Source organism: Scyliorhinus torazame, chromosome 2, assembly GCF_047496885.1.
Source record: "Scyliorhinus torazame isolate Kashiwa2021f chromosome 2, sScyTor2.1, whole genome shotgun sequence".
Taxonomy (NCBI): Eukaryota; Metazoa; Chordata; class Chondrichthyes; order Carcharhiniformes; family Scyliorhinidae; genus Scyliorhinus; species Scyliorhinus torazame.
The window spans coordinates 138,503,383-138,520,698 of NC_092708.1; the positions used below are offsets into that span (position 1 = coordinate 138,503,383).

At 47.7% G+C, this 17,316-nt stretch overlaps 1 protein-coding gene across 1 annotated transcript in view; it reads left to right on the forward strand.

Annotated features, from left to right (window-relative positions):
- Positions 1-5,960: 5,960 nt before the first annotated feature.
- Positions 5,961-17,316, forward strand: part of dnajc10 (DnaJ (Hsp40) homolog, subfamily C, member 10) — a 123,746-nt gene continuing 112,390 nt past the window's right edge. Inside the window, exon 1 of the mRNA XM_072477641.1 lies at positions 5,961-6,067. The gene's annotated coding sequence lies outside the window, so the exon portion shown is untranslated. The remainder of the gene's footprint in view (positions 6,068-17,316) is intronic.

Genomic DNA, 17,316 nt, shown 5'->3' on the forward strand with positions numbered 1-17,316 from the left:
ACACACCCCTGTGAGCATCAACGGAGCCGAGGTGGCGATGGTTAGCAGTTTCAAATTCCTAGGGGTGCATATCTCCAAAAATCTGTCCTTGTCCACCCACGTCGTCACTACCACCAAGAAAGCACAACAGCACCTATACTTACTCCGGAAACTAAGGAAATTTGGCATGTCCACATTAACCCTTACCAACTTTTACAGATGCACCATAGAAAGCATCCTATCTGGCTGCATCACAGCCTGGTATGGCAACTGCTCGGCCCAGGACCGCAAGAAACTTCAGAGAGTCGCGAACACCACCCAATCCATCACACAAACCTGCCTCCTATCCATTGACACCATCTACAACTCCCGCTGCCTGGGGAAAGCGGGCAACATAATCAAAGACCCCTCCCACCCTGCTTACTCACTCTTCCTTCTTCCATCGGGCAGGAGATACAGAAGTCTGAGAATACGCACGAACAGACTCAAAAACAGCTTCTTCTCTGCTGTTACCAGACTCCTAAATGACCCTCTTATGGACTGACTGTGGTGAATGTATAATTACTGATAATTCACCAGTGCACTGTGTAATGTTATTAACCCTGTGGGCTCTACCTATGGGCCATTGTGTGGCTTCACCCACAGGGGATATATTGGGGCATGTACGGGCTCCGCCCATGGCTCCACAACCCTTTACAGGAAGTATAAGAGCTGCCGACCTGTGGGGCCGCCTTCAGTGTTGTACCAGTCACAGGCAGGCTCAGTTCTAAGCAGATTAAAACCGCGGTTTACTTCTCCACGTGTCTTCGAGTGAATTGATGGTCGCATCAATTTAATCAGCTAAAAATACTACTATGGAATCAGCCCTCAAACCTGACAGACTGGAACTCGATCCACAGGCCACGGAGGCGAAATAAATTTTTTCACATTGGCTTCGATGCTTCAAGGCCTATCTCACCGCGTCGTCTACGCCATCCGTCACTGACGAACAGAAGCTGAGCCTCCTCCACGCACGGGCGAGCCATCGCATTTCTGTCCAGCTTGATGAAGCCGCTTACTATACAGAGGTCCTCGCACTACTCGAACGCCTCTATGTGCGGCCTGTGAACGAGGCATACGCACGACACGTCTTCACCACTCACCGCCAGCGCTCCGGGGAGTCGCCAGATGATTACCTACGCGACATCAAAGCCCTCGCGCGCAACTGTAACTACCAGGCCGTTACCGCCACTCAGCACATGGAGCTCGCCGTCCGAGACGTTTACGTGGCGGGGGTCCGATCGAACGATGTGAGTCAGCGCCTGCTCGAAAAAGGGGCCCAGGACCTGGACGACACGGTAAAACTGGCTACTGCTCTGGAGGCCGCTTTTCAGAGCCTTACTGTGTTCCCGGCCGAGCACGCGACCCCCTCGTGGGCCCCCGACGCGAGACTCCCCCAGGCCTGTGCCGCGCGGCCGCCCGCCCATCATGGGGGACTACCCTGCTACTTTTGCGGCCAGTCCCAACACCCCCGACAGCATTGCCCGGCCCGCAACGCGAACTGCAGCAGCAGCGGGCGAAAAGGATACTTCCCCAAGGTCTGCCTGGCCAGGTCTAAGAACTCGGACTCACAGACCCAATCCACAGACTCACAGGCCTGCAGACCCGGCAAGGTGGCAGCGTGTCTGCCGCCTCCGCATAACATGTGCGACTCATGGGGGCCGCCACCTTGGCCATCCTCCCCCACGCGGCCGGCCACGTGCGATCTATGGGGGCTGCCATCTTGGACGCCATCTTCCTCACCGCCCGCCACACTCGAACAATGGGGGCCGCCATCTGCTACACCGCTCGACACGTACGACCTACACGGACAGCCATCGCAAGGCCGCCTCAGCACCTCCGATCACGCCGCCGGCTACCCACACCTCAGCGCGGTCACCCTGGACCAGTCGTGACCTAAGCTCCTCCGGGGCTCCATGATGGCCGTCCGAGTTAACGGGTACAAGACACCTTGCCTTTTCGACTCCGGGAGCACAGAGAGCTTCATTCACCCGGACATGGTAAGACGCTGCTCACTCCCAATATTCCCGCGCAACAAACCATATCCCTCGCCTCTGGGTCGCACTCGGTGCAAATCCAAGGGTGCACTACTGCAACCCTGGCGATACAGGGCGCTGAGGACGCTAATTTTCAACTATATGTGCTCCCTGACCTCTGCGCTCCTCTCCTTTTGGGACTCGACTTCCAGTGCAACCTCAGGAGCCTAACTCTTAAGTTCAGGGGGCCCCTGCCCCCGCTCACCATATGCAGCCTCGCGACCCTAAAAATCGACCCCCCCCCCCTCTTCGCAAACCTCACCGCCGATTGCAAGCCAGTAGCCACCAGAAGCAGGCGGTATAGCATGCAGGACAGGACGTTCATTAGGCCCGAGGTCCAGCATACCACCAGCTCCCAATCCACCCGACGGACCACCACGACACGGCGTTTGTGGCAGACGGCCGCCTTTTCAATTTCCTCCGGGTCCCTTTTGGCGTCACGAACGGGATTTTGGTGTTCAAACGAGCGAGGACCGAATGGTGGACCAGTACGGGCTGCGGGCCACGTTTCCGTACTTGGACAATGTCACCATCTGCGGACATGATCAGCAGGACCACGATGCCAACCTCCACCGATTTCTCCAAACCGCCCAAAAATTCAACCTCACCTACAAGGAGAAATGTGTTTTCGCTCAACCAGGCTAGCCATCCTCGGCTACGTCGTGGAAAACAGGGTCCTAGGGCCCGGCCCTGACCGTATGCGCCCCCTCCTACAACTCCCTCTCCCTCACTGTCCCAAGGCCCTGAAGAGGTGCCTTGGATTTTTCTCCTACTACGCCCAGTGGGTCCCCCAGTATGCGGACAAAGCCCGCCCACTATTTAAGCCCACCCTCTTTCCACTGGCAGCCGAGGCCCGCCAGGCCTTCAACTGCATCAAGGCGGACATCGCCAAAGCTGCGATGCGCGCGGTGGACGAGTCCGTCCCCCTCCAGGTGGAGAGCGACGCCTCAGAGGTCGCTCTCGCCGCCACCCTCAACCAAGCAGGCAGACCGGTAGCGCTTTTTTCACGCACCCTCACCACCTCCGAAATTCGACACTCCTCGGTTGACAAAGAAGCCCAAGCCATCGTGGAAGCCGTGCGGCACTGGAGGCACTACCTCGCCGGTAGGAGGTTTACCCTCCTCACCGACAACGATCGGTTGCCTTCATGTTTGGTAATACGCAGTGGGGCAAGATCAAGAATGATACGATCTTGAGGTGGAGAATCGAACTCTCCACCTATAACTACGATATAGTATATTGTCCTGGGAAGCTCAACGAGCCCCCAGATGCCCTGTCCCGCGGTACATGCGCCAGCGCGCAAGATGACCGACTACGGGCCATCCACAATGACCTCTGCCACCCGAGGGTCACCTGGCTCGCACATTACATCAAGGCACTCAACCTGCCCTACTCCACCGAGGAGGGTCAGAGCTATAACCAAAGACTGCCAAATCTGTGCGGAGTGTAAACTGCACTTCTATCGACCGGATAAAGCCCACCTGGTAAAGGCATCCCGGCCCTTTGAACGCCTCAGTATCAATTTCAAAGGGTCCCTCCCCTCCAATAACCGCAACACGTACTTCCTTAACATCATAGATGAGTTCTCCCGCTTCCCGTTTGTCATCCCCTGCCCTGATACACGGTAGCACAGTGGTTAGCACAATTGCTTCACAGCTCCAGGGTCCCAGGTTCGATTCCGGCTTGGGTCACTGTCTGTGCGGAGTCTGCACATCCTCCCAGTGCGTGCGTGGGTTTCTTCCGGGTGCTCCGGTTTCCTCCCACAGTCCAAAGATGTGCAGGTTACGTGGATTGGCCATGATAAATTGCCCTTAGTGTCCAAAATTGCCCTTAGTGTTGGGTGGGGTTACTGGGTTATGGGGATAGGGTGGACCTTGGGTGGGGTGCTCTTTCCAAGAGCCGGTGCAGACTCGATGGGCCGAATGGCCTCCCTCTGCACTGTAAATTCTATGACTCTATGATATGACCACCCCCACTGTCATTAAAGCCCTGCATAGTGTCTTCACCCTGTTTGGTTTCCCCAGTTATGTCCACAGCGACAGGGGCTCGTCGTTCATGAGCGACGAACTGCGTCAGTACCTGCTCAGTAAGGGCATCGCCTCGAGAAGGACTACCAGTTATAACCCGTGGGGAAACGGGCAGGTGGAGAGGGAGAATGCGACGGTCTGGAAGACCGTCCTACTGACCCTGCGGTCTAGGAATCTCCCAGTCTCTCACTGGCAGGAAGTCCTTCCCGATGCACTCCACTCTATTAGGTCCCTCCTTTGCACGGCCACAAACCAGACTCCTCATGACCGTTTGTTTGTTTTTCCCTAGGGGAGCTACCTCAGGGGCCTCGCTTCTGCCCTGGCTGATGATACCGGGTCCAGTCCTCCTCCGAAAACATGTTCGGAGTCATAAGACCGACCCCCTGGTAGAGAGGGTCCATTCCTGCACTCCAACCCACACTATGCGTACGTCGAACACCCAGATGGCCAGCAAGTCCTCATCCCACAAAATATGACAGTGTATGGAAAGGCTCAGTAAACCAAGGTCCACCACACTAAGAAAACAAAAAGGGACGGTCAATAGAGAATGAAAGGTGCTATATTTAAACGCGCGCAGTGTACGGAACAAGGTAGATGAGCTTGTGGCCCAGATTGTGACTGGCAGGTATGATGTGGTAGGCATCACAGAGACGTGGTTGCAGGGGGTTCAGGGCTGGCATTTAAACATCCAGGGATTCACAACCTATCGAAAAGACAGAGAGGTGGGCAGAGGGGGCGGGGTTGCCTTGTTAATTAGGAATGAAATTAAATCAATAGCACTAAACGACATAGGGTCAGATGATGTGGAGTCTGTGTGGGTAGAGTTGAGGAACCACAAAGGCAAAAAAACCATAATGGGAGTTATGTACAGGCCTCCTAACAGTGGTCAGGACCGGGGGCACAAAATGCACCACGAAATAGAAAGTGCATGTCAGAAAGGCAAGGTCACAGTGATCATGGGGGACTTCAATATGCAGGTGGACTGGGTAAATAATGCTGCCAGTGGACCCAAGGAAAGGGAATTCATGGAATGTTTACAGGAGGGCTTTTTGGAACAGCTTGTGATGGAGCCCACGAGGGAACAGGCCATTCTGGGCTTAGTGTTATGTAATGAGCCAGATTTGATTAAAGATCTTAAAGTAAGGGAACACTTAGGAGGCAGTGATCATAATATGGTCGAATGCAGTCTCCAATTTGAAAGAAAGTTCAAATAAGGGTAAAATGCTGGAAATCTGAAATAAAGACAAAAGAATGTTGAAGAAACTCGGCAGGTTTGGCAGCATCTGCAAGAGAGAGAAACAGAGTTAATGTTCCGAGTCTGTATGATTCATCCTCAGAGCCCAAATTTAAATCCGTCCTTAAACTCCCTTCACAGTGATGTGTCATGCCTGCGCTGTTCCAGGGATTTGTTCATTGTGCGAGGGGTCGGCCTGGCGCTCTCTCATTGGCTGGAGCTGGCCCAACTGCCTCCACGTGGCGCTCAGCAACATCCTGGAAAGGTGTCCGGATTGGAGACGGGCGGGGCCTGGCCGTAAGGGGCGGGGCTTGGTTGCGGGATGTCAGGGGGCGGGGCCTGGCTGCGGGGTTGGCGGGGGCGCGCCATGCCATGGGGGCGGGGCCTGGCTGTTGGGGGGAGGAGGCTTGCTGTGGCTGGGGGGGGAGGAGACGCTGTTACTGTGCAGGAGACAGAAGTCTCGCTGTGTTGGGGAAGGGGCCAGGCTGTGGCTGCCGCTGTTGGGGTTGAGTCTCTGTGTGGCTGCGGGGGGAGGAGTACTCGCAGTGGTTGATGGGGGAGGAGACTCGCTGTGACTCTATTGGGGGAGGAGCCTCGCTGTGACTCTATTGGGGGAGGAGTCTCGCTGTGGTTGTTGAGGCTCGCTGTGGCTGTGGGGGGAGGGGTTTCGCTGTGACTCCGAGTGCGTCGGTTAGATGAGTCCGGAGTTGCCATCGAAAGGGGATCCTAGGAGGAAGCACACACGCCGGCTGGTGAGTGAACCAGTGCCGGCGTCGCTGGTCCATTTTTTAAAAACAAATAAACATTTACCGTCCGTCTGTTTAAATTGTGAGCCGCCCTCTCCGGGCGCGCGGCGCGGTGGTTCGCCTCCTCTCATCTGCCAGGGTGGGGGTGGTCGGTGGTCCTGATGAGAGCCAGTCCACCCGGCACTGAATTCAGGATCGAGAAGATGGGAATAACAAACGGCCAGCACCGGCATTTTGGGGGGGGGGGGGGGGGTCGGTTTAAATGGGGTCGGGGAATGCTCCCTGTCAAACTTTGATGGCTGGAAGTAACAGGGGACGCTAAATATGAGGAATGTTCATGGGGAGTAATGTGTCCAAAAACGTGCGAACAGCTTGGTGAACGTGGAAAAGAAATAGAGAAACAAAGTTGGAGTTAACAAAAATCTCAGATGTGGCTTGCAATAAAGTGGAAATGTGAGGAGATGGTTAAAGTTTGACGGTGCTGAAGTCGTTGTTCAGACTTGAAGCCGGAACGATGCTGGAGAGGAAGATGAAATATTATTTCTGAACTCCCTCAGCAACTCATTTCAACTTCCTTCTCTTTCGTCAGATAAAAGTTGTTGCCAAGGGTCCCAGGTTCCAGTTGATCTGTTTACAAACCATTAACTCATTGACTACTTCTTTTTACAATTGTATACCTGTCACTTGATACAAACCGAGAGAAGCTTGCTTCCAATTTCATTTGAACAGAGGATCTCATTACTTGATAAAAAGTAATTGCTAGATATTTTGCGTGCTTTTTTTGCATTTAAAATTTTCTGTACTTGTATTAAAAAATATTGCTGCTCTGCACCTGATTAACTGACCTGATCAACACTACACCCCTATATGCTTCACCCAATTCCGGTGTTTGTGCAGTTACATTGTGTACCTTATGTTGCCCTATTATGTATTTTATTTTATTTTCATATACTTAATGATCTGTTGAGCTGATCGCAGAAAAATACTTTTCTCTGTACCTCGGTACACGTGACGATAAACAAATCCGATCCTTTGAAACAGGTCGATATATCGCAAGTTGATAATTCACTCATTCCTGAAATGTCAGATTGTTTAACTCCTCTTCTGAACTCTGTTTATTATCTATGTAACAGTCCTTATTTCTTATTAATCTTGTGCTCTGAATTTTTGGGGTATTGTCTACGGATAAGAAGCCAAAGGAAAATAATCTGTGTCTTCAAATCCAAAATCTTTACTTGGTCTTCAGCAATTTGTGTCTAGAAATAATACTCAATCCATCTTGCGGATTCTGCAGAATAAAGTTACAGCTGCTTCACAAATTTGCTATCCAGAAGTGTTTTACTATAAATTATTAATGCAGAAAAAAACTGCTTGCAGATTTGCACATGTACATTTTATTTTGGTTTGATATGAATCTCGAAGTTCTAGAGGGGATAGTGCAGACGGTTTATCTATTTACGTTGAAAAATGTTGTCAAAAAGCAGTTCTGCAAGTATACCATTTATACAATATGCCTGGAGGCATAGTTCATTGAATGCATTAGAGATTGTTTCCTGGAACAGTATGTTGGATAATCAACCAGGGGGGAGGCTACTCTCGATTTGGTACTTTGTAACGAGGAGGCAGTAATTAATGATCTAAGAGTTAAGGATCCACTTGAGAGTAGTGGCCATAGTATGGTAGAATTCAAGATTCAGTTTGGGAGTGAGAAAGTGGAGTCCCACACTCGTGTTCTGGAATTAAACCAAGGAAATTACTTGGTTTGAGGTCAGATTTAGCCTGTATGGACTGGGCAGGAAGGCTAAAAGGTAGGACAGCTGATGAGCAGTGGCAGTTAGAACATAGAACATACAGTGCAGAAGGAGGCCATTCCACCCATCAAGTCTGCACCGACCCACTTAAGCCCTCACTTCCACCCTATCCCTGTCACCCAATAACCCCTCCTACCCTTTTTGGTCACTAAGGGCAATTTATCATGGCCAATCCACCGAACCTGTTTGCAGAGGTAACCCACCTAGTTGTTTAAAGAGATACTCAATTCCTCACAACTAAAATATATCCCAGTGAGGAAGAAAGATGGTAAGAGGGGTAAAAAACATCCATGGAGGTCAAGGACATTGTAAAGACAAAAACAAAGTTACATCATATTGCAAAGGCTAGTGGCAGACTGGAAGATTGGGAAACTTTCAAACACATACAAAGGGATACTAAAAAAGTAATAAAAGCTAAGGAAAATTACAAAAAGAAAATAGCACAGAATATCAAAAGGATAGCAAAAGCTGCTACATAAAAGGGAAGAGAGCTGCGGAAGTGAATGTTGGCCCCTTGAAAGATGAAACGGGTGAGTTAATAGTGGGGAACACAGAAATGGCAAAGATGCTAAATCAATACTTTGCCTCGGTTTTCACGGTGGAGGACACTAGTACCATTCCCATAGGAATAGGCAATTCAGAGTTAATAGAAAGGGTGGAACTTGGAACCATCAGCATCAATAGGGAAAGGGTACTCCACAAACTCTTGGGATTGAGGGCAGACAAGTCCCCAGAGCCTGATGGCCTACATCCTAGTGTGTTAAAGGAAGTGGCAGCAAAGATAGTGGATCAGCGATAGTGGATCCATTGGTGATGATATTCCAAAATTGCATGTAAACAGGAAAGGTTCCAGTGGGTTGGAACAGTGCTAATGTAACGCCCTTACTCAAAAGGGAGGGAGGCAGAAAGTGAGAAATTACCGACCAGTTTGTATAACATCTGTTGTTGGAAAATAGTTTGAATCCGTTATCAAAGACGTAATATCAGGACATTTGGAAAGCCAAAGCGCTGTCCATCAGAGTCAGCATGGTTTTATGAAGTGCAAATCATGTTTGACTAATTTGCATGCATGAGTTGTTCGAAGATGTAACAAGCAAAGTGGATAATAGGGATCCTGTAGATGTAGTGTATCTGGACTTCGGGAAGGCGTTTGATAAGGTGCCGCACAGAAGGTTGATTCACAAGGTGAGATCACATGGGATAAGGAGTAACGTATTAGCTTGGATAGAAGACTGGCTGACGGACAGGAGACTGTGTGTCGTGATAAGTGGGGCTTTTTCTGGATGGCAAGATGTAACTAGTGGGGTGCCACAGGGTAAATAGCCCCAGCTATTTACAATCTATATTAACGACTTGGATACAGGGATAGAAAGATCTGAAGCCAAATTTGCAGATGACACAAAAATAGGTAGGACAATAAGTTGCAATGAAATAACCTTACAAATGGATATAGATAGGATAGTAGGCCAAACTGTGGCAGATGAGTTTAACGTGGATAAGTGTGAGGTCATGCATTTTGGTCGGAAAATGGAAAAGCAACTTATATAAATGGGGAGAGACTTTAGGGTGCTCCAATGCAGAGGGATCTGGGTGTCCTTGTACATGAGTCACAGAAAACGAGCATGCAGGTGCAGCAGATAATAAAGAAAGCAAATGGAATGTTGGCATTTATAGCAAAAGGAGGAAGTGTTGGTGCAACTATACAAGGCATTGGTGAGACCGCACCTGGAGAATAGTGCACAGTTTTGGTCCCCTTATTTGAGGAAAGATGTAGTGGCATTGAAGGCATTCAGAAGAGGTTCACTAGGTTGATTCCAGAGATGAGGGGTTTGTCGTATGAGGAAAGATTGAACAGTTTAGGCCTTTACTCTCTGGAGTTTAGAAGAATGAGTGGAGATCTAATTGAGGTATACAAGATGCTAAAAGGTATGGATAAAGTAGACATGGAACTGATGCTTCCTCTTGTGGGGCATTCTAGAAAGCGAGGTCATAATCTTAGAACAACGTAGCAAATTTAAAACAGATTTAAGGAAAAGCTTCTTCTCCCAAAGGTTTATGAATCTGTGGAATTCGCTACCCCAGAGTGCAGTGGATGCAAGGACAGTGAGTAAATTTAAGGAGGAGCTAGACAGATTTTTAATTGGTAATGGGTTGAAGGGTTACGGAAAACGGGCAGGACGGTGGAGTGAAGGCCAGGATGGGATCAGCAATGATCACATTGAGAGTGTTAGGCCCGGGAGACTAAATTGCCTACTCCCACTCCTAGGTTGTGTGTTCTAGGGAGCAGATACTCTGACTGATTTTGCAATCCAGCTCTTGGTCTGTAACATTGTAGGTAGAAGATGAGGAACATATCAGCCATGATAGAATGCCCAGCGTGTCCAACCTTTCGTCGCATGATAACCCCCCACCCACCTTAAACCCAGGAATCAGGCCACTGAATCCTTTAAAGGACACATGGGATAACGCCCCTGCTTTTCGAATTGGTACCATGGAATCTATTACACCCACCCAGTAGGCAGACGATGCCTCGCTTTACATTCTCATCAGAAAGAGATGGCAACTCTGACAGTGCAATGCTCCCTCGCTACTGCACTGGAGTACCAGCCTGGATTTTTGTGCGCAAGTGCTGGAGTAGCAAGTGAATCCATAACCTTACGACTTTTGTGTGAGATGAAAATACTGACTATCCAAATGGCTAACCTTCCGTTAAGTCAAGGGAAAGGCAGGAATTTGATGCAGTAAAACAAAAGAATGCACATCAGATAGAGAAAGTGTGAGAGATCTCTGGATGACCTCATGAATTCTCAGACAGAAAGACATGTCCCTCATGCACCAAACTGCAGAGCTTGTGGAAAGCCCAATCACTGGGAAAAAATATGCAAGAACAAAGAAAGATGGTAAAAGAATTACTCGAGGCAGAGAAACCGGATAATTGCGACGGAAAATAAATCAAAACATCCATATCCTGGAAGATGTCAAATTTGAGAACACATAGGAACATTGACATAGGAACCATAACTGTTTGAAATGACTGGATAATAATAATCTTTATTATTGTCACAAGTTGGCTTACATTAACACTCCAATGAAGTTACTGTGGAAAAACCCCTAGTCGGCACATTCCCTAGTCGGAAAGCCACTGGCCCGGATGGGGTACCCGGACGAGCACTCGGGTCTTGCGCGGATCAGCTGGCGGGGGTATTCGCAGCCAACTTCAATCTCTCTTTACAACAATCTGAGGTCCCTATCTGCTTCAAGAAGACGACCATCACCCCTGTACCAAAAAAAAGCCAAGCAGCGTGCCTTAATGATTATCGTCCAGTGGCTCTGACATCCATCATCATGAAGTGCTTCGAAAGGTTAGTCATGGCACGAGTGAACTCCAGCCTCCCGGATTGCCTTGATCCACTACAGTTTGCCTACCACTGCAACAGGTCCACAGCAGACGGCATCTCCATGGCCCTGCACTCTACCCTGGAACACCCAGATAACAAAGACACCTATGTCAGACTCCTATTTATCGACTACAGCTCAGACTTCAACACCATCATTCCTACAAAACCATCATTCCTACAAAACCCATCTCCAAACTCCTTGGCCTCGGCTCCTCCCTCTGTGACTGGATCCTGAATTTTCTAACCCACAGGCCACAATCAGTAAAGATAGGCAACAACACCTCCTCCACGATCATCCTCAACAACGGTGCCCCACAAGGCTGTGTCCTCAGCCTCCTACTATACTCCTTACACACCTATGACTGTGGCCAAATTCCCCACCAACTCGATTTTCAAATTTGCTGATGACACCACCGTAGTGGGTCGGACTTCAAACAATGACGAGACAGAGTACATGAATGAAATAGAGAATCTGGTGAACTGGTGCGACGACAATAATCTCTCCCTCAATGTCAGCAAAATGAAGGAAATTGTCATCGACTTAAGGAAACGTAGTGGAGAACGTGCCCCTGTCTACATCAATGGGAACGAAGTACAAAGGGTCGAGAGCTTCAAGTTTTTAGGTGTACAGTTCCCCAACAACCTGTCCTGGTTCCCCCATGCTGACACTATAGTTAAGAAAGCCCATCAACGACTCTACTTTCTCAGAAGACTAAGGAAATTTGGCATGTCAGCTACGACTCTCATCGACGTTTACCGATGCGCCATAGAAAGCATTCTTTTTGGTTGTATCACAGCTTGGTATGGAGCCTGCTCTTCCCAAGACCGCAGGAAACTACAAAAGGTTGTGAATGTAGCCCAGTCCATCATGCAAACCACCCTCCCATCCATTGACTCTATCTACAATTCCCACTGCCTCAGAAAGGCAGCCGGCATAATTAAGGACCCCATGCACCCCGGACATACTCTCGTCCATCTTCTTTCGTCAGGAAAAAGACACCAAAGTTTGAGGTCACGTACCAACCGACTCAAGAACAGCTGCTTCCCTACTGCCATCAGATTTTTGAATGGACCTACCTCGTATTAAGTTGATCTTTTCTCTACAGCTTACTATAACTGTAACATATTCTGCAGTCTATCCTTCCTGCCGTATGTACGGTATGCATTGTTTGTACAGCATGCGAGAAACAATACTTTTCACTGTATACTAATACGTGCGACAAATCAAATCAAAATTCTGGTGCCTGTTCGGGTACACAGAGGGAGAATTCAGTATGTCCAATTCACCTAACAAGCACGTAATTCGGACCTTGTGGGAGTAAACAGGAGCACCCGTAGGAAACCCAACAATTCCCAGAGAAAAGCACTTCACACAAACATTCAGATCCAGAAGAGAATGAGAAATAAGCCCACAATCATTAAACTGAAGTTTGATGTTGGAGCACATCATCCTGCTCAGACTATATTAGAAGATCTTTTCTGAAAATGTGAAAGAAAAGGGTCAGTCAAGGAAGATACTTTGAACCCAGGCAAGGTCATGCTGAGGACTTAAGAGGGGAACAATGTGGGATGGCTTTAACAGCTGGTGGAACAGCTTAAAAGCAAGTGTAGTTTTGAAAGTTGTCATTTTTCTTTCTGAAGAATTGGATTGAAGATCAGGACTGTAGTGCTGAACTGGAGTCGATGCTTCAGTTCCTCTTCAATGGTTGGGGAAGGTACTTGCAGACAAAATTAATAATCACATGGGTAAATGCAATTTATTATGGAACGTCAGCACAGATTTCAGGAAATTTGGGTTTAACTGCCTTTGAAGAGGTAACTCCAAACGGTTAGGGTGAGGGTTGATGTGGGGGTGATGCAGGGTAGACAGTACTTTCCTATCCGTGGTTGCTCTGCAGGAAAAATGATCAACTATGTAATAAAGCGCTGCAATCAGGGGATCGGTTAGTTCAGATAGCTGGTTCATGATGCAGAGCGATGACAACAGCACAGGTTCAACTCCAGTACCGGCTCAGCTTATTCATGAAGGCTCTGCCTTCTCAACCTTGGCCCTCACCTGAGGTCTGGTGACCCTCAGGTTAATCGCCACTAGTCAGCTTTCAAAGGGGTGGAGCAGCCTATGGTCCTCTGGGACTGTGGTGACATTTCCATCATTTAATAATTTATTTGAACAGGTGCTCAGTAAGCTTAGTGGCATCACTCAATAGTATGGCCTCTGGTTGACAACTACAAACATCTCTGAACAAATTTGCTTAAATTTGTGATTAAGATTAATCTGCAGATTCTGTCCCTTTTTATACAGTCATTAACGAGTTGAAGAAATGTTATGTATGTTTTTCCTGTTATATATTCTTTGAGTTTCACCAATTGTAGATACCATCAGATAATCTGATAGGTGGTTGGATTTAATTTCAAAACACTTGTTTGCTGAGTAAACTGACTGCAGCAATGCCTATGCCACACCCTGGTATACGCCCTGAGAGTGCAGTTTAGCAGGTTTATTCTGTGTTGAATTATGTACAATGGGTAGGAAGTTAGAATTCCATGCTGCTTAAAGAGGTAATTTGATTCTCTCAAGTGAAAATGCTGTGACTGGCTAAAAACAGCTTTGACCATGCACTGGTGCTCTTGCATTCAAGCTTCAATCCAGGAATAAAGCATTTCATATGGACATTCAAAATAAGAGCTGAAGTAGGGTATTTGGCCCCTCGAGCCTGCTACACCATTCATTAAGATCATGGCTGATTCGTTTGTGTTTCTAATTCTACTTTCCCATCTACCCCTTCCTCTGCCCCACAAGATCTAACTACCTACCCTTAAAATATTCAATGACCTCCTTCCAACGCCTTCTGAGGCAGAGAGTTCCAAAGTAAGACTCTGAGCTCCTCATCTCTGTCCTAAAAGGGTGACCCCTAAATCTGCCTGATTTTTGCCCACTCAAACGACCTATCTCTGACCATCTGCAACCTCCTTGTGTCCTCTTCACAGCATATTTTCCTGCCTATCCTTGTGTCATAGCAAATTTAGCTACCATGCCTTTGTTCAACTCCTTTAAGGCATTGACATAAATTGTAAAATATTGAGACCCCAGCACAGACCCCTGTGGGACTCCACTTGTTACATACTACCAATCAGAAAAAGTCCCATTTAAACATACTCTCCATGTCAATATGTTACCCCCTACACCATGGGCTTTTATTTTCCGCAATAACCTTTGATATGACACCTTATCAAATGCCTTCCAGAAGTCAAAGTTCAGTGCGTCTACAGTCTGATGGAACCTTTCCAGAATCTAGTGAGTTTAGGAAAATTAACACCAAAATTAACACCAATGCACCTACTACTTCATTAGCTACATCTTGTCTAACTGATCAATGCATTGCTGAGAGAGTGCTGCAGAGTCAGAGGTTTCACCTTTAAGAGCAAATGGTAAATCAAGGTCCATTATGGCTACTTTGGCAGCATAGAAGACCTTGTGACAACAATTTGAAAATGAGTAAAGTTCCAGTGCCCTGGTCAACCCTTATTCCTCAGTCAACAGCACAAAAATAAGTCTACTTTTTGTGGGTCTTCCTGTGTGAAAATTGGTTGATTAGATTTACCTGCAAATAACTGCCCATATTTCAAAAGTATTCAATTGCCTTAAGTGCTTTGGGGTGCCCTAATGATGAGAAAGACACCAGATAGATGTACAGTATCTTTACTTTTAAAATATCAAACAAAAAAAAATGCAGAAATAATAAATTGTCTTGCAAAATGGTCGAGCTTGCATTCAGTTCAACTGGAACTCTGCAGCAGGCCGAGTACAGATATATGAGCACAAGAACCAAGTGGTGAATTTTAGTTACAAGTAACCAGAAACTCTGAGTCATGCTTGCTGATTTGAGCGGAGATATTCTGCAAAGCGGTCACTAAATCTGTGTTTGTCGGCCCGGGTAGAGGAGGCCACATTGTGAGCAGGGCATACTGTATATTAAATTGAAAGAAGTACAAATAAATCACAGCTGCACCCAAAAGGAGTATTTGCAGCTTTGGATGATATGGGGAGAGAAGGTTAAAAGGGCACATGTGTACCGTCTGTGATTCATAGAATCCATACAATCTCTACAATGCAGAAGGAAGCCATTCGGCCCATTGAGTCTGCATCGACCATCGGAAAGAACATCCTACCTTAGTCCACTCCCCTGCCCTATCCCAGCAACTTCACCTAACCTGGACATCTTTGGACACGAAGGGGCAATTTAGTATGGCCAATCCACCTAACCTGCACATTGGACTGTGGGAGGAAACCGGGCTCCCAGAGGAAACCCAAGCAGATGTGGGGAGAAAGTTCAAACTCCACACAGGCAGTCACTCAAGGTCAGAATCAAACCCAGGTCCCTGGCTCTGTGAGGCTGTCGTGCTAACCACTGTGCCACCGTTCTGCCCATTTGTACAATTGTATGTTAAGGTACTATGGGAAGAGGACGAGATTGAGCAGTGGACCAGGGCGTCACAGAGGGAACGGTCCCTTCAGATTGCTGACAGGAGAAGGGAGGGGAAGATGTGTTTGCTGGTGGTATCAGGCTAGATAGAAGTGGCAGAAATGGCAGACGATGATGCTTTGAATGTGGAGGCTTGTGGAACGGAAAGTGAGGACAAGGTGCCAATATTGGTTAAGATAATTTCCTGAATGGGGGTAGAGTAAATAATAAATCGGACCAATTATTTTCTGAATGCAAAACCAATCATTGGGTTTACGTCCCACCTTCCATCATTTTGCAGTGGTAGATGGGGAATGGCTTAAAACACTTATTCTGCTGTTTTCATAAGACCATGAGACATAGGAGCAGAATTAGGCCTCTCGGCCCATCGAGTCTGCTCCACCATTCAATCATGGCTGATATATTTCTCATCCCCATTCTCCTGCCTTCCCCCATAACCCCTGGTCCCCTGATGATCAAGAACCTATCTATCACTGTTTTAAAGACACTCAGTGATTTGGCCTCCACAGCCTTCTGCAGCAAAGAGTTCCACATATTCACCACCCTCTGGCTGAAGACATTCCTCCTCATCTCTGTTTTAAAGGATCGTCCCTTTAGTCTGAGATTGTGTCCTCTGCTTCTAGTTTTTCCTATAAGTGGAAACATCCTCTCCACGTCCACTCTATCCAGGCCAATCTGTATCGTGTAAGTTTCAATAAGATTCCCCCCTCAACCTTCAAAACTCCAACGAGTACAGACCCAGAGTCCTCAACCGTTCCTCATACGACAAGCTCTTCATTCCAGGGATCATTCTTGTGAATCTCCTCTGGACCCTTTCCAAGGCCAGCACATCCTTCCTTAGATATGGGGCCCAAAACTGCTCAGAATACTCCAAATGGGGTCTGACCAGAGCCTTATATAGCCTCAGAAGTACATCCCTAGTCTTGTATTCTAGCCGTCTCAACATGAATACTAACATTGCATTTGCCTTCCTAACTGCCGACTGAACCTGCACGTTAATCTTTAGAGAATTGTGAACAAGGACTCCCAAGTCCCTTTGTGTTTCTGATTTCTTAAGCATCTTCCCATTTAGAAAATAGTCTATGCCTCCATTTCTCCTTCCAAAGTACATAACCTCACACTTTTCCACATTGTATTTCATCTGCCACTTCTTTGCCCACTCTCCTAGCCTGTCCAAGTCCTTTTGAAGCCTGCCTGCTTCCTCAATGCTACCTGCCCCTCTACAGATCTTTGTATCATCTGCAAACTTAGCAACCGTGCCTTCAGTTCCTTCCTTCAGATGATTAATGTATATTGTGAAAAGTTGTGGTCCCAGCACCGACCCCTGAGGTACACCACTAGTCACTGGCTGCCATCCTGAAAAAGACCCCTTTTATCCCCACTCTCTGCCTTCTGCCAGTCAGCCAATCCTCTATCCATGCCAAGATCTTACCCTTGACACCATCGGCTCTTAACTGATTTAACAGTCTCCTATGCAGCACCTTGTCAAAGGCCTTCTGGAAATCTAGATAAATCACGTCCACTGGTTCTCTTTTGTCTAACTTCCTTTTGGCTTCTTCAAA